The sequence below is a fragment of the Phyllobates terribilis genome, unplaced genomic scaffold, assembly GCF_046119375.1.
Source record: "Phyllobates terribilis strain yellow unplaced genomic scaffold, ASM4611937v1 Scaffold_12__6_contigs__length_324123572, whole genome shotgun sequence".
Classification (NCBI taxonomy): domain Eukaryota; kingdom Metazoa; phylum Chordata; class Amphibia; order Anura; family Dendrobatidae; genus Phyllobates; species Phyllobates terribilis.
The window spans coordinates 55,707,461-55,733,395 of record NW_027362772.1 but is presented as its reverse complement, the minus strand read 5'-3'; the positions used below and the strand labels follow the sequence as shown (position 1 = coordinate 55,733,395).

The following is a 25,935-nucleotide window of genomic DNA, read 5'->3' as shown; positions in this document are numbered from 1 at the left end:
AAAAAATATCTTCGGCAGAGAGAATTTATGACATAGGTAATAAGGAGCTTTTGGCGATTAAATTGGCGTTCAAAGAATGGCAACATTGGGGGCTGTCCATCCTATTACTGTTATCTCGGACCATAAGAACCTGTCATATCTTCAATCTGCTAAACATCTCAACCCTAGGCAAGCTAGATGTTTTTTACTAGGTTCAATTTTGTTGTCACTTTCCCTGTAGGGGTCAAAAACATCAAGGCTGATGCTTTGTCCCAGAACTTCCCTGGTGCTGGTGACAATGAGAACGCTGCCCCTATTTTACAGAAGGGGGTAGTCATTTCGGCGTTGTACCCTGACCTGGAGGGTGAGGTGTTGGAGGCTCAGGGGGACGCCCCTGCCTCCTGCCCTTCAGGGAGGTTATTTGTACCATGTAATCTGCGTCGCAAAATAATTAGGGAACATCATAACTCGGTGCTTGCTGGTCATCCATTTGGTAAGGCAATCGCGGACCTCCTTTCTTGTTGCTTTTGGTGGCCAGGGTTGCATCGGGATGTGGTTGAACTTGTGTCTGCTTGTAATATTTGCGCACGTTCTAAAGTATCGCATACCCATCTCTCTGGTCCTCTTCTTACATTACCTATTCTTAGCAGTCCATGGACACACTTGTCCATGGATTTTATTACTGATCTACCGGTATCTGCAGGCAAAACTGTAGTTCTGGTGGTTGTAGATAGTAGTGTTGAGCCACCCCCGTAGTGTTCGAGTTCGGTTCGTCGAACACCCGTGTGTTCGCCGAACTGTTCGTCGAACTGTTCGTCGAACACCTTCGAACACCGTTAAAACCAATGGCAGGCAAACAAAAACACATAGAAACACATAGAAAACACCTTCAAAGGTGTCCAAAAGCTGACAAACTGCTCAGAAGACACAACTAACACATGGAAAAGTGACAAGTACATATAGTCATGCGAAAAGAAAAGAGGTGGAGGAGTAAAAGGAGGGGGAGACACAGATATAGGCATGTCATGCCCTTCTAAAATCCAAAAAGTGAGAAGCCGACACGTTCAGTCCGCTCCTGCCCGTGCCACCTCCGTGTCGCCGGGTTTGTGCCAGAGCCGCGGTGAACCCTGACGGCCAGCCCCCCTCTCCCAATACTGGTGCCTGTCCGCTGGTGGGTCGAGCGAGCCCCCCTGTGGTGGAGGCAGCTCTAAGCTTTTTAATTTAAATTGTCTCTCTAATTTGAATAAATACACTTTAAATCCATTTACAAGGATCTATTGGAGGGCAAGTCTCATGCCAGCAGCCGCGTAATTCCAGCTCCAGTAGCGTCCACTAAAGCTGCTGCAGTTAAAAAGCTTTTATAAGGATCGAGCTCGGCTGTCCACCGCAAGGCATCCTACTGCCAGTCCGAGCCCCTATGCCTTGGGGTGCCTCCTGATGCTCTTCACTGAGTATCCCGTGGTCCCGAAGCATTTCCTTTGAAAAAATGAAGTGTCCAAACTACAGGTGGTGTAGCTTGCTTAACAGCCGGGATAATCCGCTGACTAGCAGACACTGCTACTAGGCACAAAGTATTTCCTGGGCTAGATGCAGTTAAAAATTTGTAATTAGATACTCTCGTTGGATGCTGAGAAAGCATTCCATAGAGTCTCCTGGCACGCCATATATGATTCTCTTAAAAAGCTTGGGGTAGGGGTCTAGGGGACCCTTTTATAGCCAAAATCACGGCCCTGTATCGCAATACGTCACCTAGGCTGAAGATAAATGGAACTGTAGCACCCTGAGGGCTCGGTTGCTACAGAGGTATTGCACCTCACCCAGAGGTGTGATATCTCACTCTCAGGTAAGGATGTAGTGTGGATCAGGACCCGACACCTGCATGCATTACACCACATTGCCGTGGGGCAGGGCGACCAATATGCCCCTGAGATGGGCACGACAGTCCCTGTCCCTGGCTGGAGTGGGGGGAGGGAACACTGAGGAAGGGGAACCCTGTAGTGCAGGAGCAGGGAGGAAGCAGTTCCTGGGTGCATTGAGAAGGGAGTATAAAAGGTGGGCACCATCTTAGTTCAGTGCAGAGAAGTCTGAGCAGAAGTGGCAGGGAGCAGGGGCTCTGCATGAGCTCTGCTCTGGAGGCGGGCCTAGTAACAGAGGCCCAGGCCTGGAAGAGGGAGAAGGAAGGAAGAGGAGCGGAGAAGGCTCCAGGAACGAGGAACGAAGGGATCTCAGGGGTGCGGACGGGCGAGTCGCCACCGCACGCCCGAATCCACCTGCGTGGAGGGGTCAGGCCAAAGGGGGAGACCGGTCCCCGAAACTAGTGGAGGCAGGAAACGACCCTCAGCTAGAAACAGGAGGCTGTGACATTTTATGTGGCGCAGCCCCTCGCTACACCCGCTAGGAAGGCACCACATAGGGTCAGGGAAACTGGCGCCAAGTTTACCAAGAGGAGGCCCGAGGCAGCCGGACAGAAGGGTTGGTAAGAAAGGCCAGACAAAGGACACACAAAGGGGGTCCTGTGAAGCACTCCAAAGTTATCTGGGAGTTGTCTGAGCCCCTCACCTGGTGAGCACAGTACGACGTGGGCAGCCGTTACCTGCAGACGTGGTCTGGATAATAAGAACTGTGAGTAAAGGCCCTGGACTGCATCACTGACTCCGTGTCATTACTGCTGCTGCCCTGCACCATCACCCCCATCCTCCGCATACACTGCCCTGAGGCTATACTCCTCCCGTGGGGAGTTATGCTACGCTCTGCTGCACCCACAACACCAGCCTCAGCGGTCTGCCCTGGAGCGGCGGTTCACTCTGACCGCAATCCACGGGTGGCGTAGTCGGACATTTAAACATCAAAACCACATAAATAGTTCCGCCACTGGTTTGACCGCCCTGAGCCACGGAACCGGGTTGCCGCCACGGAGACTACAACCACCAGCATCCACCAAAAAGGGTCCGGGTGTCCCAAGGCCCAGGGGGCGCGTCAGAACATTTTCATCACCTTTCACAATCACCAATGGGACAAGGCAGGGATGTTCTCTGTCCCCTCTCTTATACATCCTAGTGACGGAGCACCTGCTCTCATCAATTCGCCATAAGCCCAATATTAGGTGGATTGAGGTGGGAGGCACCGAGTACAAGTGCTCTCTATTTGCTGATGATGTCCTAGTATATATCACTCAATCACATATATCCATCCATGCTGTTATGGCTGAAATAGATCACTTTGTTACATGGTCAAATTTTAAAATCAATGCAGCGAAGTCTGAGGCCCTCGATGTCTCCCTCCCCAAATCCATATAGGATTCCATCCAGTCCAACTTTCCCTTTGCCTGGCCCTCACAGGGTATCAAATACTTAGGAATTCCTATTCATAGAGACCTCTCCCATCTATGTTATCTTAATTTTGGGCCCTTTATAGAACAACTCCATACAGACCACGGTTGGCAAGTTAGAACTGTAAGATTCACTACGTGAACCACTGGTGTTTTGTGGAAAAGCACATGTACACTGTGTTCCAAATTATTATGCAAAAAGTGTTTAGGAGTGATAAGGGAAGAATTTGTTTGTTTGTCAGTTAAACTCATTGATGGTGATGTGTGTCAGGGCTCTTTATATCACTGTAAGCAATTGCAGACACCTGTGCTAATTAGTTTGGCAGGTGTGTCCAATGAAAGGTAAGACTACTTAAGAAGGCTGTCTCACATTATTAAGCAGCCTACATTTTCTGCCAAAATGGGAAAGAAAAAGGATGTGTCGGCTGCTGAGAAGCAACAAATTGTGGAGTGTTTAGGTCAAGGCATGACTACAATCAACATTGTGCGATGATCAGGATGAAGTGTCTTGGCAATCAAGAAGTATGTAGCTGATTCACAGTACACACGTGTGCGTGCTGATAAGGGCAAATTGAGGACTCTTTCCTACAGGCAATTACGTCAGGTTGAAAGAGCAGCGGCAAAAAAGCCTTGTCATAGCAGCAGACAAGTTTTTGAAGCTGCTTGTGCCTCCAACGTCCCCCGAACAACAAGATGCAGGGTCCTTCAGAGGTTTGCAGCTGTGCATACGCCATCCTGTCGACCTCCTCTATCCACTTCACACAAGCAGAAATGGCTCCAGTGGGCCAAACATTACATGAAGACTGATTTCAAAACTGTTTTGTTCACGGATGAGTGCCGTGCAGCGCTCGATGGTCCAGATGGATGGAGTGGAGGATGGCTGGTTGATGGACACCCCACGCAAACACGGCTACAGCGCCAACAAGGAGGAGGTGGAGTAATGTTTTGGGCTGGAATCATGGGGAGAGAGATTGTCGGCCCCTTTAGGATCCCTGAAGGCGCTAAAGATGAACTCCATAATGTATGTGGATTTTCTCAAACAGCACTTCCTGCCATGGTTCAAGAAGAAGAACCGTGTATTTCACAGCAAGATCATTTTTCTGCATGATAATGCACCATCTCATGCTGCACATAAAACATCTGCATCTCTGGCTGATATGGGCATAAAAGGGGACAAACTTATGGTGTGACCCCCATGCTCCCCTGACCTCTACCCCATTCAGAACCTTTGGAGCATCATTAAAAGGAGTGTCTATGATGGCGGGAGGCAGTTCACATCTAAGCAACAGCTCTGGGAGGGTATTCTGTCCTCATGCAAAACAATTGAAGCAGAAACCATCCAAAACCTGACAAATTCAATGGACGAGAGAGTTCAGAAGCTCCTTTCGAACAAGGGGTCCTATGTGAAAATGTAACATCACCTAGAATAAAGTTTTGAGTTGAAAACTGTTTGATTTCAGTTTCTAACAACCTGCTAATGCTTATAATTTCAAAAATGACCATTTTTTTGGTCTTTATTAAAATGAAAAGGTTGATCGAAAAGTTTGGGGGATCTAAGAGTGTGGCAACCCAGTAGTCATGATTACTTCGAATTCTGACAATATGAGGGTCATGCTGCAGGTAGTGCAGCAAGAAGGCACTTATGTGTCTTGCGCATCTCGGAGCCCCAAAATTATTTTCCGGGCTAGATGCAGCTAAAAATTATTATTAATTTTAAATCTGGTGAAGCTTTAGTATAGATGGCTTAATAGGATCAGTGCTGCACACTGCTAGAAAGCCCAAATTATTTTCCAGTCAAGATACAGATAAACATGATTAGTAATTTTAAATCTGGTGGAGCTTATTATAGATGGCCTAATAGAATCAGTGCTGCACACTGCTACAAAGCCCAAATTATTTTCCAGCCAAGATACAGATAAACATGATTAGTAATTTGAAAGCTTAAAACGGTTGGTAGGGTGATTTTAACCAATCATCAAGCTTTTACTCTCCCCAGGATGACACAGGGGTAGAAAAGTCGTTTCGGATCCATGATTTGTTCATCTTTATGAACGTGAGTCTGTCTACATTATCAGTGGAGAGCCGCGTGCGCTTATCTGTCAGCACACCACCAGCAGCGCTGAACACACGTTCAGACAGAACGCTGGCTGCGGGGCATGACAAGATCTCCAAGGCGTAATTGGCTAGCTCCGGCCATTTATCCAGATTGGAAGCCCAAAAAGAGCAAGGGTCCAGTGACACAGTCGTGGCTTCAATGTTTACTTGGAGATACTCCTGTACCATCATCTCTAGGCGTTGACTATGTGTCAGACTTCTTGTCTCCTGTGGCCTTGCAAAGGATGGGCTAAAAAAGTGGTGAAATGATTCCGCAAAATTGATGTTACCAGCAGATACTGTGGTTCTGTTACGGTTTGAGTGCTGAACACTTGACGGTCCCACGGTTGGCAAGTTGGAACTGTGAGATTCACTACGTGCACCACTGGTATTTTGTGGAAAAGCACATGTAAGATTCTGCAACAGTCTCTGCTGATACTCCTGCATGCGTGCATCCCTTTCTATGGCAGGAATAATTTCTGCAAATTTACTTTTGTACCGGGGATCTAACAGTGTGGCAACCCAGTAGTCAGGATTATTTCTAATTCTCACAATTCGAGGGTCATGTTGCAGGTAGTGCAGCAAGAAGGCACTCATGTGTGTTGCGCATCCAGGAGCACCAAGTCCCTGTTGTGTTGGTGGCGAGGTAACAATCATGCTTCCTTCCTCTGTCCTCTCCCCCCAACCTCGCACAACAGAAATGTGATCAAGGTCTCCCTCATCTGATGAGTCTTCCATCAGTTCGTCCTCCACTTCTTCCTGGGCTCCTGCACCTTCCTCACTAGTTTGGCTGCTACCATGCGCCCTGGTAAAACCATCTCCCCCACCCTCACATGCCTGCCGCCTTGGTGCTGCCGACCGTCTGGACCTTGCAGATGTTAGCCCTTCCGCATACAACTCCTCCTCCTCTACTTCCTCCACCTCCTCTTGTGCCACCACCTGACTCCGAATTCTGTTTAACATGTGCTCCAGCATGTAAATCACCGGAATAGTCATGCTGATAATGGCATCGTCAGCACTAAACATCTTCGTCACCATTTCAAAACTGTGCAGAAGGGTGCATAGGTCCCTGATCTGAGACCACTCCTCCAGCGTGATTCGCCCCACCTCTGGATCTCGTTGGCCCAGGCTATACGTCAGAAAGTATTGCACCAGGGCTTGTCGGTGCTGCCACAGTCGCTGCAACATGTGCAGAGTTGAATTCCACCGGGTAGGCACATCGCATTTTAGCCGGTGAAGTGGCAGGCCCAACGACTTCTGTAGAGATGTAAGTCGCTGAGCTGCGGGATGCGAACGGCGAAAGTGAGCACACAGCGACCGTGCCCTCTGCAGAAGGCCATCTAGTCTGGGATAGTGGGCTAAAAATTGCTGGACAACCAGGTTCAACACGTGAGCCATACAAGGCACGTGTGTGACATTGCCCCGGCGAAGGGCCGCACCCAGGTTTGCAGCATTGTCGCACACGGCCTTCCCTGGTTTCAGGTCCAGTGGAGACAACCATTCATGAAATTGGTTCTCCAGAGCTGACCACAACTCCTCAGCTGTGTGACTCACATTTCCCAGACATTTCAATGTAAAAACCGCCTGATGACGTTGAGCCCTACTGCCAGCATAGTAAGGAGGTGTGCAGGATCCCTTCTGCGCAGTTAGAAAGCTTGTGGCATGACCAGACAGGCTTTGGGTGCAGGTGGAAGACCGAGAGGAGGTTGAGGAGGCAGAAGCAGTGGAGGAACTTTGACATAAAGAGGATTGACGCACAACTCGTGGGGACGGCAAGACTTGGACAGCAGCCCCTTGTCCTGCTGTCACCATAGTTACCCAGTGCCCAGTCAGCGACATGTAACGCCCCTGTCCATGCCTACTCGTCCAAGTGTCTGTGGTGAAATGCACCCTGTCACACACAGAGTTTCTCAAAGAAGCGGTGATGTTGTGTGCGACATGCTGGTGGAGCGCAGGCACACCTTTCTTTGAGAAGTAGTGCCGACTGGGCATCTGGTACTGGGGCACTGCGACGGACATAAGGTCTCGAAAATCCTCTGTGTCCACCAGGCGGAAAGGCAGCATTTCTGTAGCCAAGAACTTGCAGATGGTGAAATTCAACCTCTTAGCTTTCTCATGGCTAGGAGGAAATGGTCTTTTACTTGTCCACATCTGAGGGACCGAGGGCTGGCTATTGTGCTTAGACGGGGTTGATAAGGGTGTCCCCGGCAAACTGCCGGTCTGTGAGGAAGATGCAGGCGGACATGTTAGGTTGCCTTGATCCAAAGGTGGTGCTATCCATGTCGGACAGCGCTCAACACCAGCTGGTGTTACCACCTCCAAAGAAAATGATGACCTGCCAATCACGCTGGGTGTTGCGGGTAAAGAGGTGGCAGGTCTGCGCCCCAAAACAGGTGTGACTGCTGTCCCCCCAGTCACAGAGGATGAAGAGGCCGCGGATGCACAAGATATGGCAGACGGTGGTTGGCCCGGCTGGCTAGGCCGCATTGTAGCACACTGAGCTTCCCACTGCAACTTATGCTTCATGTCCATGTGCCGGTTCATGCATGAAGTACTCAAACTATGTATTTTTTGGCCTCTACTTAGCTTTTGCTGACAAATGTTACAGATAACACGAGTTGGGTCATCTTTATCGATCTGAAAAAATGCCCAGGCTATGCAAGGCTTAGCACCCATGCGACCTGAAGAGCCACCACGATTTGTGGTGAGAGGCAGAGTTGTGTTTGAGGATGCAGTTGTTGACGTGCTTCCAGTACTACGTCTCTGTCCAGGAAGGCGCAACCTGACCTCGTCGTCACTAGCATCTTCCTCCACCTCGTCTGCTGACCTCATCTCTTGGCTGACTGTGGGTTGACAGTAAGTGGGATCTCCAACCTCATCATCATCACCCTGTGCGTTATCACACCCGTCGTCCTCAGAGCCAACCTGTTCCTGCCCTGACAAAAAACTAAAGTTGTCGCTCCAATCAGGTATTTGAGTCTTATCATCGTCTTCCTCATTGTCTCCACCAACAGGAGTTACAGTTTGGGAATGAGGGTCTACATTATGGTCAGAACCTTCTGCGTCTGGTCCTGGATCCGACTCATAAAGATTCTGGGCATCAGTGCAGATCATTTCCTCGTCTGGATTCACAGAAGCGCTGGAGTCGACCTCTGATTCCCAAGCTATAGTATGAGTAAACAGCTCTGCAGACTCAACCATCTGTTCTACCTCATACTCAGACGGGCAGCTGGAGATTTGGGAGCTGTGAGGAAGCAAGTGCGATTGGGGTGACACCTTTGAGGACTGGAGTATTTGTGATGTTGAAGTTGATGTGGAGGAGAGCCCACTTAAAGGAGCACTTGATATCCGTTGAAGCACCTGCTGTTCTTGTGCCTCATCTGGAATTTGTAGCGATTGGCGTGGCCGTAAGAAAGGGATCTTATCACATTGTCCGCTAAAAGAAGTAGACATTTTAGTTTGGCTGGAAGATGGTCTTTCTTCTGCAGATGTTACTGTTGCTTTAACACCTACCCCACGGACACAACCTTTTTTCCCCTTCCCAACACGCCTATTCCCCTTTCCACCAGCAGCAGGCCTTTTTCCACTCATTTTGGTGGTTAACTAATTAACAAGTCTGGAGTTGTTTGCACAAAAAAACAATGGATGGAAACCGAGCAGAGCTGAGTGGCCAAACTGTGGTATTAGGCCAAAACTATTGGCTGGGTTAGATGCAGAAAAAAATTATATTCAATTTGCAACCTGATGGAGGTCAGTATAGATGGACTAATAGAGAAAGTCCCACACACTGCTAGAAGGCCAAATATTTTTTCAGAGCTAGATGCAGAAAAAAATATATTCAGTTTGCAACCTGATGGAGGTCTGTATAGATGGATTAATAGAACAAGTCCCAAACACAGCTAGAAGCCCAATATTTTTTCAGAGGTAGATGCAGAAAAAAATATATTCAGTTTGCAACCTGATGGAGGTCAGTATAGATGGACTAATACAACAAGTCCCACACACAGCTAGAAGCCCAATATTTTTTCAGAGGTAGATGCAGAAAAAAATATATTCAGTTTGCAACCTGATGGAGGTCTGTATAGATGGATTAATAGAACAAGTCCCACACACAGGTAGAAGCCCAATATTTTTTCAGAGGTAGATGCAGAAAAAAATATATTCAGTTTGCAACCTGATGGAGGTCAGTATAGATGGACTAATACAACAAGTCCCACACACAGCTAGAAGCCCAATATTTTTTCAGAGGTAGATGCAGAAAAAAATATATTCAGTTTGCAACCTGATGGAGGTCTGTATAGATGGACTAATACAACAAGTCCCACACACAGCTAGAAGCCCAATATTTTTTCAGAGGTAGATGCAGAAAAAAATATATTCAGTTTGCAACCTGATGGAGGTCAGTATAGATGGACTAATACAACAAGTCCCACACACAGCTAGAAACCCAATATTTTTTCAGAGGTAGATGCAGAAAAAAATATATTCAGTTTGCAACCTGATGGAGGTCTGTATAGATGGATTAATAGAACAAGTCCCACACACAGCTAGAAGCCCAATATTTTTTCAGAGGTAGATGCAGAAAAAAATATATTCAGTTTGCAACCTGATGGAGGTCAGTATAGATGGACTAATACAACAAGTCCCACACACAGCTAGAAGCCCAATATTTTTTCAGAGGTAGATGCAGAAAAAATATATTCAGTTTGCAACCTGATGGAGGTCTGTATAGATGGATTAATAGAACAAGTCCCACACACAGCTAGAAGCCCAATATTTTTTCAGAGGTAGATGCAGAAAAAAATATATTCAGTTTGCAACCTGATGGAGGTCAGTATAGATGGACTAATACAACAAGTCCCACACACAGCTAGAAACCCAATATTTTTTCAGAGGTAGATGCAGAAAAAAATATATTCAGTTTGCAACCTGATGGAGGTCTGTATAGATGGATTAATAGAACAAGTCCCACACACAGCTAGAAGCCCAATATTTTTTCAGAGGTAGATGCAGAAAAAAATATATTCAGTTTGCAACCTGATGGAGGTCAGTATAGATGGACTAATACAACAAGTCCCACACACAGCTAGAAGCCCAATATTTTTTCAGAGGTAGATGCAGAAAAAATATATTCAGTTTGCAACCTGATGGAGGTCTGTATAGATGGATTAATAGAACAAGTCCCACACACAGCTAGAAGCCCAATATTTTTTCAGAGGTAGATGCAGAAAAAAATATATTCAGTTTGCAACCTGATGGAGGTCTGTATAGATGGATTAATAGAACAAGTCCCACACACAGCTAGAAGCCCAATATTTTTTCAGAGGTAGATGAAGAAAAAAATATATGCAGTTTGCAACCTGATGGAGGTCAGTATAGATGGACTAATAGAAAAAGTCCCACACACTGCTAGAAGGCCAAATATTTTTTCAGAGCTAGATGCAAATAAAAATTATATTCAATTTGCAACCTGATGGAGGTCAGTATAGATGGACTAATAGAACAAGTCCCACACACAGCTAGAAGCCCAATATTTTTTCAGAGGTAGATGCAGAAAAAAATATATTCAGTTTGCAACCTGATGGAGGTCTGTATAGATGGATTAATAGAACAAGTCCCACACACAGCTAGAAGCCCAATATTTTTTCAGAGGTAGATGCAGAAAAAAATATATTCAGTTTGCAACCTGATGGAGGTCAGTATAGATGGACTAATACAACAAGTCCCACACACAGCTAGAAGCCCAATATTTTTTCAGAGCTAGATGCAGAAAAAAATATATTCAGTTTGCAACCTGATGGAGGTCTGTATAGATGGATTAATAGAACAAGTCCCACACACAGCTAGAAGCCCAATATTTTTTCAGAGGTAGATGCAGAAAAAAATATATTCAGTTTGCAACCTGATGGAGGTCAGTATAGATGGACTAATAGAGAAAGTCCCACACACTGCTAGAAGGCCAAATATTTTTTCAGAGCTAGATGCAGATAAAAATTATATTCAATTTGCAACCTGATGGAGGTCAGTATAGATGGACTAATACAACAAGTCCCACACACAGCTAGAAGCCCAATATTTTTTCAGAGGTAGATGCAGAAAAAAATATATTCAGTTTGCAACCTGATGGAGGTCTGTATAGATGGATTAATAGAACAAGTCCCACACACAGCTAGAAGCCCAATATTTTTTCAGAGGTAGATGCAGAAAAAAATATATTCAGTTTGCAACCTGATGGAGGTCAGTATAGATGGACTAATACAACAAGTCCCACACACAGCTAGAAGCCCAATATTTTTTCAGAGCTAGATGCAGAAAAAAATTATATTCAATTTGCAACCTGATGGAGGTCAGTATAGATGGACTAATAGAATGATGCTATGCCCAAAAGATTTTACTTCACTAGGTGCAGTAAAAAAATTTGTATTCTATACACAGGTGGTATATCTTGCAACACAGATAGGCTACTCCACTGACTAACACACTCTGCAATAGGCCAAAAAGGATTAGCTTTGCTAGATTCAGCCAAATGCTGTGAAAAAAACTTGCACAGCACTGGCACAGACCTGCCTGGCAAAAACTGATAGGAACTGATGTAACCTAGTCCTGAAAAGGACTGCAATTACAATTAGTCTTTACTCCCACAACCTATCTATTTAAGAGCACAGACCTGCCTGATAAAAGTCATAGGAAATGCTGTAACCTAGTCCTTAAAAGGACTGCAATCACAACTATTCCCTACTCCCAAGCTATCTGTATATTTGTGCGAAAATTGGCTTGAAATTAACAAGGTATAGCGCACACAGCAACAGCGGTGCCGTCTAACACGCAGCTGCAGCAGTGAGAAAATGGTGGCGACGGGGAAAATGGCTTGGTCTTATAGGGCAAGGACATGTGACATACACTGCCAATGACACATGCCCTTGCTTGTGTGAAAAAAAGCACTTCGCTCCGTGTGTGCGCTGCTGATAGGCTGACAGATTGCACCTCCCCACTGCAAATGCGGGAAAGAGAAAAAAAAATGGAGATCTTCATTGTTCCTGCAGAGATCCATCCCCTGCCCCTCCCCCCACCCCGCTGTACACTCAAACTGCGTATTAACATTAATTTTCATCATTACTGAGAAAAAATCCAGTTATGATTTTGGTGCACGAACAGTTATCGAACATAACCTCGAACAGCCGAATTTTTCTCAAATTGTTCGTGTTCGCCGAACGGCTCGAACACCGCCCAAAACAGCTCGAATTTGAGATTGGCGAACAGTTCGAGTAGAACAACGCTCATCTCTAGTAGATAGGTTCAGTAAAATGGTTCACTTCATTGCATTACCGGCACTTCCAAATGCCAAGACTCTTGCTCAGGTGTTTATAAATGAGATTGTGAAGCTTCACGGGGTTCCCTCCAATGTGGTGTCAGATCGAGGGACCCAGTTTGTTTCTCAGTTCTGGAAAGCTTTCTGTACTCGACTGGGGGTGCAGCTGTCCTTTTCCTCTGCCTTCCATCCTCAGTCGAATGGACAGACCGAGCACATTAATCAGAATTTAGACTTACCTCAGGTGTTTTGTATCCAAAAACAGAGTTCGTTATTAATAATCATCGCCAAGAATCTGCCAGCAGGTCACCGTTCTTTGGTGCATACGGTTTCCATCCACAGTTTGATACTTTTAGAGGGGGAGGGGCTTTGGGAGTTCCTGAGGAGGAATGTTTTGCTTCGTCGATCTCCTCTGTGTGGCAGGGGGTTCAGAGTAATTTGAAGATCATGGGAGACAGGTACAAACGCATGGCTGACAGGAAACGCTCGCCAGGTCCAGACCTACGTGTGAATGACTTTGTGTGGTTGTCTACCAGGAATATTAAGTTGAAGGTTCCTTCCTGGAAGCTGGGACCTACATTTATTGGTCCCTATAAAATAACCGCCGTCATTAACACAGCAGCGTTTCGTCTTGAGCTACCTCAGGCCCTTAAGATCCACAAATTGTTTCAAAGGTCTCTGCTCAAGAAATATGTAGAATCTCTTGAGTCCTCCGCCCTGCTCCGCCCCCAGTCATGGTTGATGGTAATTTGGAGTTTCATATTTTGAGAGTTGTGGATTCTCGTCTCCAGCGTCGTTCCCTGCAATACTTGGTGCACTGGAGGGGTCATGGTCCAGAGGAAAGGATGTGGGTTTCTTCATCAGAGGTGAATTCCCCTAGGCTGGTTCATTCGTTCCACACCTCTCACCCTGAGATACCTGGTCCTGAGTGTCCGGAGGCCACTCGTAGAAGGGGGGGTACTGTCACTGGTGTATCAAGTGTGACAGACAGTTGCTCTGGATCTGGCTGTAGAAGGTCACTGCATTTGGCATTTCTGACTCCTTCTTGATCCTCTCATCTCTGTAGTGTAGTGTTAGCCTCCTTCCTTTAGGACCAAGCAGCGACCTCCACCTAATGCTGCTAATTGACACAGCCTTGCTTGGTAGTTAAAAACTCATACTGCCTCCAGAGAGTCACCAGTGATAGTTCTATGTTCCTCTGTCCATTACTGGAGTACTAGTAGTTGGCTTCCCTTGGAGGACAGCTAGCGTTATCTCTCTGGTGTCTTCTCAAGCTAAGTTTATCCCCTTTGTTTGTTTACCTTGTTGTCTTTAGTTACAGTGGGGCCTTATTAGTGTTCATCATGTCCCCTCCCTACCTAGGGACTAGCTCTAGGGACATTCAGGTATTAGGTTTCCTGCTCGGCGATAGGTGCGCAACCTATATAGGGACGATAGGGTAGTCAGGGTGATTTTAGATCTGCCTAGAAGTCTCCACTCCCCCTTTCCCTAGTTGTTGGGATTCCTTCCCCATCTTCTCGTCGTTGTGCACTTAGTCTTTCCCTCACCTTGCATGACAGTGACTTTGTATCCATCACTTTAAGAGCTATTCCACTGTACAAGTTGTTTTCTTCCCTGATATTTGTCTACTAGCAAAGTCTTTAAAAATTTTTAGTACCAAGCTTTTTATTGTAGCTAATTGTACCACTTGCTATTCTGATTTTCTTATCCCATTTTTAGGCTGTGTGCCCATGTAGCGTTTTTCAAGCGTTTATGCTGTGGAATTTCCGCAGCGTAAACGCTTCAAAATTGCTTGGTAAACCGCCCCCCATGGTCCTCAATGACAAGCCGCACTGTCAATGCCCATGCTGCGGATTTTTCCGCAGCGTTTATGCTGCGCTCAAAAATCCGCAGCATGTCCATTAATTTTGCGGAAGCGCGGCGTATTCGCCGCCATTGACTTGCATTGAGACGCACATAATCTGTGTCAGTACATTTGTACACATGGATTATATGCGTTTCAATGTGCGGATGGTACCCAGTTCTGGAGGAGAGAAGACTCTCCTCCAGACCTGGGTACCATTGTACCTGTAAAAAAAAGAATAAAATAAAAAATAAAGATTATATTCACCTTCCGACGGCCCCTGGTCTCCTTCCCTGTGCTTGCCAGCAAACTGAAGGACCTGCGGTGACGTCACAGTCATGTGACCGCAGGTCTTTCAGTGCAGTGTCCCGCGATCAGCTGGCAGCCAGGAAGGAGCACAGCTACGCACGCCGGGCCATCGGAAGGTAAGTATAGGTTTATTTTTTTATTTTTAAACATTCTTTTACGGTCACACTATATAAATCCATGCTGTTTGCATGGATTTATATAGTGTGACTTACACTGTGTTCCAAATTATTATGCAAATAATATTTTCTCAGATTTTCCCAAATTACCTATATGAATTGCAGTCATTGTAATTTTCCAGTCAAATAACTATTAGAGTACAATTGAAAGGTTTTTGTACAAACTGCCGATGATAACAGTATATTTTTAAAAAAATAAAACACTCAAACTGCACTCAAAATGCATGTTCCAAATTATTATGCACAGCAGAGTTTTCAACCTTTTCATTTTAATAAAGAACAAAAAAATGGTCATTTTTGAAATTATAAGCATTAGCAGGTTATTAGAAACTGAAATCAAACAGTTTTCAACTCAAAACTTTATTCTAGATGATGTAACATTTGTACATAGGACCCCTTGTTCGAAAGGAGCTTCTGAACTGGATGGTTTCTGCTTCAATTGTTTTGCATGTGGACAGAATACCCTCCCAGAGCTGTTGCTTAGATGTGAACTGCTTCCCGCCATCATAGACACTCCTTTTGATGATGCTCCAGAGGTTCTCAATGGGGGTGAGGTCAGGGGAGCATGGCGGCCACACCATAAGTTTGTCCCCTTTTATGCCCATAGCAGCCAGAGATGCAGATGTGTTATGTGCAGCATGAGACGGTGCATTACCATGCATGAAATGATCTCGATGGTCCAGATGGATGGAGTGGAGGATGGCTGGTTGATGGACACCCCATGCAAACACGGCTACGGCGCTAAGAAGGAGGAGGTGGAGTAATGTTTTGGGCTGGAATCATGGGGAGAGAGATTTTCGGCCCTTTTAGGATCCCTGAAGGGGTAAAGATGAACTCCATAATGTATGTTGAGTTTCTCAAACAGCACTTCCTTCCATGGTTCAAGAAGAAGAACCGTGCATTCCGCAGCAAGATCATTTTCACGCATGATAATGCCCCATCTCATGCTGCACATAACACATCTGCATCTCTGGCTGCCATGGGCATAAAAGGGGACAAACTTATGGTGTGGCACCCATGGTCCCCTGACCTCAACCCCATTGAGAACCTCTGGAGCATCATCAAAAGGAGTGTCTATGATGGCGGGAGGCAGTTCACATCTAAGCAACAGCTCTGGGAGGGTATTCTGTCCTCATGCAAAACAATTGAAGCAGAAACCATCCAAAACCTGACAAATTCCATGGACGAGAGAGTTCAGAAGCTCCTTTCGAACAAGGGGTCCTATGTGCAAATGTTACATCACCTAGAATAAAGTTTTGAGTTGAAAACTGTTTGATTTCAGTTTGTAATAACCTGCTAATGCTTATAATTTCAAAAATGACCATTTTTTTGTTCTTTATTAAAATGAAAAGGTTGAAAACTCTGCTGTGCATAATAATTTGGAACATGCATTTTGAGTGCAGTTTGAGTGTTTTATTTTTTTAAAAATATACTGTTATCATAGGCAGTTTGTACAAAAACCTTTCAATTGTACTCTAATAGTTATTTGACTGGAAAATTACAATGACTGCAATTCATATAGGTAATTTGGGAAAATCTGAGAAAATATTATTTGCATAATAATTTGGAACACAGTGTAGTTGTCAAGCACTTTCCAAGTGATGCTAAAATCACCTGGAAAGCGCTTGACACCCGCATGCGGAAACGCATGTGAATAACGCTTCAAATCCGCATGTATTTGGCAGGAAAAATGCATGCACAATCTGCATGCGTTTTTTCTGCCAGGGAGATGCAGAAATGCTGCAGAAATTTTCTGCTTCATTTCTGCATCGTGGGCACATAGCCTTCAGGTTTTCAGGAAACAAGTCTGCTCACGAATCTGTTGCTGTACTTTGCTCTTTCTGTCTCTATGTCTCAGCCCATAACCTGAATCATCAGCACACAGGCATTGTCAGAAAATGAACTGGTTTACTTAGGACTAACAGCAGCCATTATCTATATCATCAACAAGATGGATGATACAGGAAAAAAGCGATACAAACAAACTAGAACGATCTTACAATATAGTCTCAAGGAACTGTGCACATTAACAAACCCTCATCATCTGTTGTCTACTCAACACAAGCCCTCCAGCATAAGTCTGCAGCTGTTGCTAGTTCTCCAACATTTACAATAATCTAAATGTGGACAATACCTACAAGGCCATCCAGATCTAAAGATTTTTTTTTCCATATCACATTCATGATGCTAAAATTATTTTATTCTATGAGATTAGCCCAAGATTGCAGAGACTGTCATGTCTCCCATGACAGTGGCAAGAGTGGAAGGTCATGTGAGCACAAGTATGTGATTTGCAAACTTCCGGCCACATTCCGACTAGACGTGTGTTGCCTTGCTCAATTCATTTTCATTGAGCGAGGCTATGCAAGAACCACAGTACTGATGAGAGTTAGTCAGTATCACAAATAAACATTTACAGTGGGTACGGAAAGTATTCAGACCCCTTTAAATTTTTCACTCTTTGTTTCATTGCAGCCATTTGGTAAATTCTAAAAAGTTCATTTTTTCTCATTAAAGTGCACTCTGCACCCCATCTTGATTGAAAAAAAACCAAAATGTAGAAATTTTTGCAAATTTATTAAAAAAGAAAAACTGAAATATCACATGGTCATAAGTATTCAGACCCTTTGCTCAGTATTGAGTAGAAGCCCCCTTTTGAGCTAGTACAGCCATGAGTCTTCGTAATGATGCAATGTTTTTCACACCTGGATTTGGCAGGTCCTCTGCCATTCTTCCTTGCAGATCCTCTCCAGTTCCATCAGGTTGGATGGTGAACGTTGATGGACAGCTATTTTCAGGTCTCTCTAGAGATGCACAATTGGGTTTAGGTCAGGACTCAATGGTCACAGAGTTGTTCTGAAGCCACTCCTTTGTTATTTTAGCTGTGTGCTGAGGGTCATTGTCTTGTTGGAAGGTGAACCTTGCACCAAGTCTGAGGTCCAGAGCACTTTGGAAGAGGTTTTCATCCAGGATATCTCTGTACTTGGCCGCATTCAAGTTTCCTTCAATTGCAACAGTCGTCCTGTCCCTGCAGCTGAAAAACACCCCCATAGCATGTTGCTGCCACCACCATGTTTCACTGTTGGGATTGTATTGGGCAGGTAGTGAGCAGTGCCTGGTTTTCTCCACACATACCACTTAGAATTATCACCAAAAAGTTCTATCTTCGTCTCATCAGACCAGAGAATCTTATTTCTCATAGTATGGGAGTCCTTCATATGATTTTGAGCAAACTCTATGCGGTTGTCTTGCACTGAGGAGAGGCTTCGTCGGGCCACTCTGCCATAAAAGCCCAACTGGTGGAGGGCTGCAGTGATAGTTGACTTTGTGGAACTTTCTCCCATCTCCCTACTGCATCTCTGAAGCTCAGCCACAGTGATCTTGGGGTTCTTCTTTTCCTCTCTCACCAAGGCTCTTCTCCCATGATTGCTCAGTTTGGCTGGACGGCCAGGTCTAGGAAGACTTCTGGTGGTCCCAAAATTCTTCCATTTAAGGATTATGGAGGCCACTGTGCTCTTGAACCTTGAGTAATGCAGAAATTCTTTTGTAACCTTGGCCAGATCTGTGCCTTGCCACATTTCTGTCTCTGAGTTCCTTGGGCAGTTCCCTTGAGCTCATGATTCTCATTTGGTCTAACATGCACTGTGAGCTGTGAGGTCTTATATAGACAGATGGGTGCCTTTCCAAATCAAGTCCTATCAGTTTAATTAAACACAGCTGGACTCCAATGAAGGAGTAGAACCATCTCAAGGAGGATCACAAGGAAATAGACAGCATGTGACTTACCGTAAATATGAGTGTCTGAGCAAAGGATCAGAATACTTATGACCATGTGATATTTCAGTTTTTCTTTTTTAATAATTTTGCAAAAATTTCTACATTTCTGTTTTTTTTTCAGTCAAGATGGGGTGCAGAGTGTACTTTAATGAGAAAAAAATTAACTTTTTAGAATTTACCAAATGGCTGCAATGAAACAAAGAGTAAAAAATTTAAAGGGGTCTGAATACTTTCCGTACCCACTGTACATCTAAGTACCTTATAGATGATGTTGTCTCTGATTGGAATCATACTCATTCTTTTGTTCATCTTGTCCACATGCCATGATGACTTTTCACATCCACAGATGTCCTCTGCAGCACATCCTGACACAATATCCTTAAACAGGGTTGCCACCAGGAATTTTGTGGCCCCATGCTGACAAAATTTTCAGGACCCCCCAGCTCCACCTTCACCCCTCGAACCTTCCACAGTCATACCGCCCACTCTTGGAAAAACTCCACTTCTGCACAACGTCCTCACCAATCACACATTGACAGTTCCCATCGAAAACCATATCACATGTATAGCCAGAAGCTTTTGTTTTGGCCAAAAGATTTTTTAAGCCGCCATCAGAACAAGATAGACTCCTCTGGCCGGGGCCTACTCTACTCTAACCTATTAAACATTTCTTATAATACCCAATACTCTTATTTGGTATATTTTTCTTTATTTTTCTTTAAGGGAATGTGTCACATACATTTTTTAAAATGACCAATAATATCACATACAAGGGACAAATACCGTCACACCATGGCCGGAACTCATATTTTCCCACCAAATAGTGACCAAATTATACCACATACAAGGAATACCGCCACACCATAAACAGACCATATATTACCTCCACATAGTGACTGAATAATACCACAAACAAGGAACAAATAATGCCACACCATGACTAGACCACATTTTACCACCACATAGTGACCGAATAATTCTACATACAAGGAACAAATACTGTGACACCATGACTGGAGTACATATTACCACCACATAGTGACCAAATAATACCACACACAAGGAACAAATACCTTCATACCGTGACCTGACCGCATATTGCCACCACATAGTGACCGAATACTACAATACTGATCATTAATAATAAAACACAATACTAATATTACCATAAGTGCCATTATACACAGGAGCTTTGTACCTAGTATACAGTGTATAGTATCAGTGTACAGGCAATACAGGAATCACCAGTGACATTATACCCAGGAGATCTGTATATAGGGTACAGGTAAAACAGGGATCACCAGTGACATTATAAACAGGAGCTCAGTATATAGTTTACAGGTAATACAGAGATCACTAGTGAAATTATATACAGGAGCTCTGTACATAGTGTATAGTGTCAGTGTACAGATAACACACTAACTCACCGTCTCTAGTTTAAGTCCTTCATCTTCACTTTTCTCCTTCATCCAGCGCAGACTGCAATCACCTCTTCCAGCCAAGACTCGTCTCTGCATAAAATAACACACAGTTATGTAGAGCACATTCCCCAACCTCTACATTATGCAGCTGAATACAGATGTGCACCCACCATTGATATATAATTACTTACTTTGCAACCCACCATTCCAAGTATAAATTGTAATCCACCACTGCGTCCCCACTAACTGTAAATAGCCACTTTCCCCACCTAATAAATATGTAAATTAATTAGAACCTTTAGTCTTTCCCCCAATTCATTACCAGTCACACTCAGTCATTCTCAACTACCCCTCTCCCAATTCATTATATTTACATGCCCCCCTCCGCCCCAATTCATTTTGTCATGTTCTCTCTCTCTCCCCACCCTCAATTCATCATTTGTTGTCCCCCACCCTCAATTCATTATAATTTTCTCTCCCCACCTTCAATTCACCATTATTTGCGCTCCCCCACCCTCAATTCAATATTTGCTCTCCCCAACCCCCACTCCCAATTCATTTGCTCTTCCTACCCCCCACTCCCAATTCATCATTTGCTCTCCCCACCTCCAATTCTACATTTGCTCTCCCCATCCACTCCTAATTCATCATTAGCTCTTCCCACTCCCAGTTCATTATTTGCTCTTCCCACTCCTCATTCCCAGTTCATCATATGCTCTCCCCACCCCCCACTCCCACTTCAATATATGCTCTCCCCACCCCCTACTCCCAGTTCATAATGTGCTTTCCCCACCCCCTACTCCCAGTTCATCATGTGCTTTCTCCACCCCCCACTCCCAGTTCATCATATGCTCTCCCAGTTTATCATGTGCTCTCCCCACCCCCAATCTCAGTTCATCATGTTCTCTCTCCACCCCCACTCCCAGTTTATCATATGCTCTCCTCTCCCCCCACTCCCAGTTCATCATATGCTCACCCAGTTTATCATGTGCTCTCCCCACCCCCACTCCCAGTTCATCATGTGCTCTCCTCACCCCCCACTCACAGTTCATCATATGCTTTCCCCACCCCCACCCCACTCACTGTTCATCATATGCTCTCCCCACCCCCACTCCCAGTTCATCATGTGCTCTCCTCACCCCCACTCCCAGTTCATATGCTCTCACAGTTCATTATATGCTCTCCATACCCCCCAATCCCAGTTCATCATATGCTCTCCCAGTTCAACATAAGCTCTCCCCACCCCCCAAAACCATTTAATTAATTCTATAAAAAAAAAAAAAGTTTTTCATACTTACCTTTCATATGGTCCCCTGCAGGCGCAGCTCCACTTCTGGACTGACATCCTGGTGTTCAATTCCGGCGATTACGCGATGACATCATCATATACGCGTCGTCTCCAGCGTGTCACAAAAGAGGGGGAGGGACTTCCTTGGAGCTGCACGGCCATGAGAGCTCCAAGGATGAAGCACCCTGCACTAACATGTACGCCGCTGACGGCACGCTGGCACGCTGTACCCCGGGGCCCGGTGAGCAGAAGCACAAGAGTGAGGACCCCGGACCGAACCAGGGCCCCCACTCTTTACTGCTGTTCACCGGGCCCCATACAGCAGTAAGTGCAGTAATGTCCTGATGGCGGCCCTGCCCTTAAAAATAACTCTGAAATAGAAATATCTGCCTTATGTTGAGCCCCTGAATAAATAATTGCCTCTCACTGTGTTACCTGCACACAATATGACTCCCACATTGTTCCTCTTAAGGTACATGCCCTCCACACTGCTTTTTCCTTTCCATACTGACCCCCTCTTCACACTGTACTCTCAAACTATGTCCCCTATAGTGTCTGGTCTCTATACTGTGCCACCTCATCACATCCCCCCTCCTTGTCATACTGTCCCCCATGCTGCCCATCTCAATAATGCCCTCACCCACACTATGCAGTCTTTATTCTGTGCCCCCTCACAATTTTCTCCCACCCTACCTTCTCCTCACACATTTCCACCTCCCACATACTGTCTCCTCAAACATACTCCCCCCGCTAACCATACTGTCTCCTCACATATTTACCCCTTTAGTGTCTAATTTGTCTCATCACAAATCCCCGCATCTCTCCATACTGTGTTAGCACCCATTTGAGTCCCCTGCTGTTTCCTCATACACTCCCCCGTGCTCCCCATATTGTGTTCGCACTCATCCCCCCTCACTCTCCATAATGTGTCCCGACCCATCCCCCATTCCTTGCTCCCAATATTGTTTCTGCACCTATCCCCCTCCCTTGCTGCACCCATCCCTTCACTCTCACAATACTGTGTCTGCACCCGTCCCTCCCCCGCTACTCATACTGTGTCTGTACCCACCCCTGAAAGATGCAAGTACAATTGATCACTGGGAGCTGATGAACTTCAACTTCTTTGAGCAGTTTCAGAGAACGGCCAACTCCCACTACGGGGTCCGGCAATATTCAGCCGCCGGGAAAACACTGGCAGGCGACCCAACGTTGTACCCCAGCCAGCTGCTCCTGGGGCATTTGCCCTGCCTGCCACCCCGTAGATATGCCTTTGCAGATTGTACAGTACTAATACTTTTACAGAGTACAATAAAAGTGGTGCATAGAGTTCATCACATCTAGAGCTGGAGTTTGGGGGCTTTAGAGGGTCAGACCCTGTTCATTTCTAGAAAAGGTTTAGGTCATGTCTGCAGTCTATTGCCCTGATTCTGCAAATGATAATTTTCTATTTAGTAAAAATCTCATATTTTTATTCCTCAGTGGTCTTGTAGTGAGAGCTATGTGTTCAGAGACTACTTCTGCTGGAATTACACAGACATTCATAGAAGCAGACATTAATGCTTCTTTTGCTGCACTACCCTGGACTACAGTTCCCAGTAGACTTTGCTCCTCTTTACATTCTCGAAGAGTAGGATTACAGAGGAAAAGACTGATTGGCTGAGCAAGTTGGAGAAGAAGTGAGGAGCTAGCTGGGCACAAGTACATGAGTGTGCTCCTCCATTGCAAACTAATGGCAGCCTGACACTGGATAGTAGAGAACAGTGGCACAGAGTGAGTGCTGACAGCCCAGCAGCTCAGTTTGTGAGGAAAGGAGACAATCCTGGATCTGAACAACGTCTGCGGACCAGCCAGGTTACAAGGCGATGTCCATCGCCACCTAGCTTAGCTCTGAGAATGATTCTGCAATCCATTCCTTGTGCCACAGGCATCTTGACCCATAGGGATTGTCCCACATTCACAGCACCCAGGCCTGCTACAAAACACATCCTTTACCTTTAAAAGTGTCACATATCTGTTGTGTTTGTGTGGTAACATTTGATTGCTGTTCCTTGTTATGTCCTATGCCTTTTACATCATTTAACCTCTGTACAATAAGCCTGCTGGGTTGTTTTAATCTCATCACTTGTGAGTGTGTACAGAGCATGTGTAAGATGGACAATGACTGTCGCATTCCTACTCCGGAAGACATCAATCGCGTTGCGTGTATTATGTCCCACATCTTTGATATATATCGTGATGTAATATCCCATGTGATATGTTTCTGTGTGATGTGATAAAGTACAGTATTTAGTAATGTATAATATAGGATGCAATGTAGACTAGCCCATAGTTGGAGAGGCAAAGTGTTAGGGCAAGTGACTGCTTCCTGTAAATAGTTAGTTGGGGTTTAGAGTGTAAAGTGAACAATGCTGCCAAGGGGTGATCCATAGCAAGAGGAGACTGAGTCAAGGGATAGCCAGATCCGGAGTTACTAACAAGACAGAGTGGTCTCCGAAACAAGGTCCTTGGATAGGACAAAGTGTCAGGAAAAACGCTGAGCTTCCAAAACGCCAAAAGTAACAGACCTAAACAGGCCTGGGTTCATGGGACTAGTGGGGATCCCGAGTGGTAGATCCAGGGTGCCAGTAGTGGAAGAACTGCTTTGCGAATAGAGATAGTTGCTGATCAGAACTGTGGCAACAAGCTAGGCTTTGACGAAGCAGGGCAAAACAATGACTCCATTGGACTACGTCGGACGGAAGATAATTTTTTTAATAAAGATGGAGTCTCTAATTTTTTTTTGTTTTATTTCTAATAAAAAATGTATTTCTCTGTGTTGTGTTTTCTTCTTTAGCTCAGCTACATTTCTGGTAGAGATTCTCTACCAGAGATGTAGCTGAGCTGTGCGGCCGTGGGAAAGTTGATGTGAGTTCATGCAGTCAAGCATGAACTCATATGAACCCACTGAGGGCACCGCGGCTACTTTAAATGAACAGCTGATCAGCATCAGCTGATACCTCAGCTGTTCATTTGAAATAACCGGCGGGAAAGTCGGCAGTGAAAAGACTTCACCGCCGGCTTTCCCGTTCGGTGCTGCGAAGCACTAGGGAGCGGGGAGCGTACATCAGGGAGCGGGGAGCGCAGCACCGAAAGGGAAAGCCGGCAGTGAAGTCTTTATAGACCGCTTTATAGGCTCCAGCAGACAATTACTCGGCTTACTCGCTTTTCCCATTGACTTACATTGGACTCGCTACTCGAAACTAGTACCCGAGTATTGGGACCTACTCGTTACGAGTATAGCGAGTCCGACTATTTCACTACTCGCTCATCCCTAGTTGCTACCCATGAAGACACCAATTACGTTGTGTGTATTATGTCCTGCATGTTTTGTTTATATCGTGATGTAATGTGACATGTGATATGTTCCTGTATGATGTGAAAATGTACAGTATATAATAATGTATAATATAGGATGTGATAATGTAAGGTAAGAGTTAATGTTTGGGACTAACCAATAGTTGGAGGGAAAAAGTGTTAGGGCAAGTGACTGCTTCTTGTAAATAGTTAGTTGAGGTTTAGAGTGTAAAGTGAGCAGTGCAGCCAAAGGGTGATCCATAGCAAAAGGAGACTGAGGTGAGGGATAGCGAGACCCTGAGTTACTGACAAGATTGAGTTTGTGGGACTAGTGGGGGTCCTGAGCGGTAGGTCCAGCGTGCCAGTACAGGTAGAAATAAGATGTGGAGCCTCTGAGCAAGTAAAGACACTTGCTGATCAGGACTGCGGCAACAAGCTAGGCTGTGAAAAAGAAGGGAGAAACAGTGTGCTTCACCAGCCCTGGATTAGACTGCATTGGAAGGATACTATGTGCATAAAAATGCTTTATACTGCAAAGGAAACATCCATAAGTCTTTGTACCCACTACCCCTTGTACATAACCTTCATCAAGTTACCATTCAGTAAAGACTGTCCTTTAGAACAGGAGTCTCCCTTGTTGAACTGAGGAACCTTTGGTCCTGGTCAGCCAAAACCACTGGCTACAGGCAGCCTGCATGGACAAACTGCCCTCACAGCACTAACATCAACATCCAGCCAGGGGGAGCAATATATGAGTGAAAATGGCTTGGGGAGAAGTCAGTGAGATAGCAGGGTGGATGGGGAACAGTCTGTAAGAGAGAAGGTGGCCATGGCAAGCAGTCTGTGTAAAAGGTGATAAGATGATGGGTCTGGAAGAGCTGTGTGTGAAAGAGGGGGTGGGGGCATGAGGAGCAGTCTTTAATATTGCTCTTTATATGCTTTTTTTTTATTTATAGACAGTATGAATAAAAGCACCAGATCCTCAGTTCTGCTTGTAGCTCTTCAATTTCTCTATCTTTTGATATTGCATTCTTGTGCTGTAGTGATGAGCGAGCATGTATTGTTAACCCTTTCGGCG

At 45.2% G+C, this 25,935-nt stretch overlaps 1 protein-coding gene across 7 annotated transcripts in view; it reads right to left on the bottom strand.

Annotated features, from left to right (window-relative positions):
• Nucleotides 1–25,935, bottom strand: part of LOC141172043 (guanylate-binding protein 3-like) — a 369,874-nt gene that overhangs the window by 17,085 nt on the left and 326,854 nt on the right. The gene's annotated exons all lie outside the window — the stretch shown is intronic.